Source organism: Leuciscus leuciscus (genome assembly GCF_965113295.1).
Source record: "Leuciscus leuciscus genome assembly, chromosome: 22".
NCBI classification, from domain to species: domain Eukaryota; kingdom Metazoa; phylum Chordata; class Actinopteri; order Cypriniformes; family Leuciscidae; genus Leuciscus; species Leuciscus leuciscus.
Genome location: NC_138746.1, coordinates 23792713 through 23796541, shown reverse-complemented (window position 1 = coordinate 23796541; position 3829 = coordinate 23792713). Strand labels below are relative to the sequence as shown.

At 39.3% G+C, this 3829-nt stretch overlaps 1 pseudogene across 1 annotated transcript in view; it reads right to left on the bottom strand.

The window, feature by feature from the left end:
* Positions 1–1275: 1275 nt before the first annotated feature.
* The window catches only part of LOC309486868 (5-hydroxytryptamine receptor 1D-like), a 5689-nt pseudogene continuing 3135 nt past the window's right edge, over positions 1276–3829 (bottom strand). Inside the window, exon 2 of the transcript in view lies at positions 1276–3504. The product of the transcript in view is annotated as a 5-hydroxytryptamine receptor 1D-like (transcript). The remainder of the gene's footprint in view (positions 3505–3829) is intronic.

Genomic DNA, 3829 nt, shown 5'->3' with positions numbered 1-3829 from the left:
GCAACATATGCTGTCATCTAATACAACAAAGTTCTACCTAGCAACAGTTGCATCTGAGGGACTCCACTTCCCAAACTGTGAATGAAGGTGTTTTTGAACTCATGTTGGTTAACAGCGATATGGAGGGTTTAGGAGAAAGAGCGAAACAGGAATAGGATACCATGGTGCTGAGGTTTGCTGGGATGCTGGAAGACTGCAGATTTCCAGCTCTCCTTGTACAAACAAAGGTCTACCGTCCTATGGGTGCATCTGAGGTCTAAAGGGATTTCCTTTCCTAAACTGTGAATGGAGATTTTTAGGGGGTTAACTACAGCATCCAGACTGTTTATACTGAAGCTATACTTTGATTCCATCACATTTTTTTCAGAGTCACATGCTAACCACTGTGAGGACACTTCAGGGGCAGTATTGGCGAACCGAAGAGGCAATCTTCAGCAAGATGTGTACCGTTAAAGGGTGGCATGTGCATCCAGTGAATGTATGACCATTTCTGAAAAGTGCACCTACACTATGTGCTTTGAAAAAGGTGGTGACTGGAACTGATAACCACCTTTAAATACACTGAAAACATTCTGCACTTCATAAGACTCCAGTCACTTTTTTTTTTAAACAATGCATTGCATTTTTGTTTTTGTTTTTATCTTATGGACTGTTCCATTGGATGGAAATTAGTTCTACAGGAAAACGCATGCAGAAAACGCCAATAAATGCTACATGATGGCTTCACTGCCTTTTCTTTGATTTGCAATAGGATCTCATCAGCACTGTCTCCCATTGTCATTGTTATGATGACAATAAATATAATATTGTATTCCTCTGGAATTATTGCTAGACATTATTGTAAACCTTTGTAAGGAATGATTTTTACACTGAAATGCATTACGATCACATTTGAGGAAAATGACAAGAAAACAAATAAATCATCCATTTAATAGATCCGCTTTGTCTGTTTTCACATGTATCATGTAAATCTATATTTTCTCTGTTTGTTTTGTTTCTAAACAAACCAATCCTATAGACTGATGAATATCAAACAGGCTTATGCTGAGAATGAATGGTTTTTTTAACATGCCCAATTTCACAGAGACCATCTTAGTGGGTTATCCATCAATTGAATTTGTGGAATATTTTAATAAATAGAATATACCTTGTGTCAAAATTTGATTAGATAAAAGCTGCCAGTTATGTTAAATCGTTTAATATTTTGTCATTTGATGCATCAGAGAAGACAAAGATTATACATAGTTTAAAGACCATGAAGATGATGAGTGAAGATGGTAATGGTGAAATTGAGAGGAAAATAAAAGTCATCAACATAACTGGCAGTATAAATAAAAAATGCAGTTATTATAAAGCACCTATAAGGAAGAACACAGACCAGGCAGTAAACATTAAAATGGTTTATTAAAAGAAAGTTAGCGTGAGACTAATATAACAAAACTGTTTACTGACCTTGTTTGTGTAAAAATGGTATTTCATTTGTTCACTTAAATGTCACAAACACGTAACGCTGGTAAACCCCAGTAACTTTCACATGACAAGCCACAACCTACAGAAATCATGTCAGCAACGCATGACCTCGAGTTCATCCACATACAAAATAGGTCCACCTAAACAAAGGGAAGATTTAGACCAGTTAAAAGCTCAAATAAAAACAGTTTTGTACTGAATAATTAATGTAAGTGCTTTAACAAAAAAATATGACCTTCACTTTTTCTGCTTTAAAGCCCTCTAAAACACTGGCCCGTGTTACAACCATAAGCAAATAAATAAATAATAAATAAAAACCTTTGCTTTAAATATTGAAAAATATATATTTTACAAATAATCCATTATATAAATATATACAATAGCAGTCAAATGTTTGGAACAATTAAGATTTTTTTAATAAGTCTCTTATGCTCACCAAGGCTGCATTTATTTGATTAAAAACACATTATTCTTAAATATTAATATATATTTAAAATGTAATTTATTCCTGTGGTGGCAAAGCTACATTTTCACAATAAATAATCAATGGGTTTTTTTCTTTCTTTTTTTTTTTTTCAGTTGTCTTTGTAAAACTTTACATTTTCTTTACAACCTCATTATGGCAATATTATTATTTAATCTTTTTAATGCCTCATAGAACTTACATTTTATTGAACCCATAACATTCCATTGAAATAATCATCCACCCACAAAATACAAATAACATTCATCTTTGTTTCCATTATGCAGGACTGTATGTGATGCACTCAGCAAATATGTTCCACTCTAACTGTGATCTGTCCATAAAAGAATGTGGCTTGTTTCTTTTTAGTAGCAGCAGAATAAGGGAGTCTGTTCCGCTCACGCTGTTTGGAGGGAACCTGCAGGTGGTCCACCGCCCTCGAACCCCGTCCACCACATTCATGACAAACAGGACGAGAACAAGTGGCCAGCGGAAGAACATTATTCAATTGCTCCCTGAGGCTGTTGGGAAACTGAGAGCTGAGAGCAAAAACGGAAGAGTACGTCGACTCCCCGTCGTTTCTGGAGTGCGCCGTGGAAGTGTGGGTCGATCTGTTAGTGGGGTCACTCTCACCTCCACCTGTAGATCTCTCAGCTCCTACTTTCTCCACAACGCATCCCAACCTGGCCTGGATCTTCCATCTCAAACTCTGGAAGGCACCTTGGAAGCGCTTGCTGAGGAGCGCATACAGCAACGGGTTGATATCTGAATTAAACAGCACCAGCCAATAGGAGAAAGTGACAGCAGACGGGGGAACAACGCTCCTGGGCCGGGACAGGGCGGTTTCGGTGGCCTGCACCAGAGCTACGCTGATGTAGGGCGTCCAGCATAAGAAAAAAAGCAGCGATGACCAGAAATAACCTCAGAACTCCATGATGCTGAGGTTGACTGGGATGTTGAGGGCTACTGGTATGGATTTGAGCCATGAAAGAGTGCAGACGTCCACCAGTTGACTTGGAAGACATCTCAGATGGTGCATCTGGAGCAACTTCATCAGGAACATCCAACTGATCCGTCACAAACCTCCCACTCACGTAGTAAATCAGCCTGGATGGTGTGTAGGTGTCCATGAATGAGTGTTGGAGATTCAAGACAGATGTGGCTCTGTTACGCTGGAGATGTTCTTCCAAACTGTGGATCCTCCTAGCATGGTATCGTGCCACGCGGACAATCTTCACATAGCAGAACAGGATGACTATAGCCGGTAAAAGAAAAGATAAGGAGGCCATAATGACCGTGTAGCTTGGGCTTTTGGCCCAGTTCACAGCACAGCTGTACATGGGAGCCACGAAACTGATGTTGCTCCAGCCGAGGAGAGGAGGACAGCTGGTCAACATAGCTTGCAGCCAAATCCATATCACCACGGAACCGGTTCTCCATATCGTGCAGCGGGAACCGTACCGCAGGCAGTCCACGATGGAGAAGTAACGGTCCAGGGCAATAGCGGCGAGTGTTAAAACTGACGCGGTGCAGCAGACTGAGGATGTGTAGCCGACATACAGACATAGATCCTAGAAGATCAAGAGAGAGTTCAAAATGAGCAAAAACATCTGTTAATGCACTCAAAATTATATGCGATATATATGCCGATACCGATATGGTGGTGGATATGTTCATTTTTAATGTTATTGGCCTGATAAGAAAATATGGACGATATATTAAAGACGATAAATAAGGGATTATTTCCTTCAGCTCAGACACTATAGATGCGCACTGTTCACCATGATGGTTTTGAATTGCTTGAAATATGATTAGAATCACTTTAAAAAAAAGGAAAATACAGTTAAGTGTAGCATGTGCAGCACAAGTCTGTCATATAGGCTACATAAAATTGCT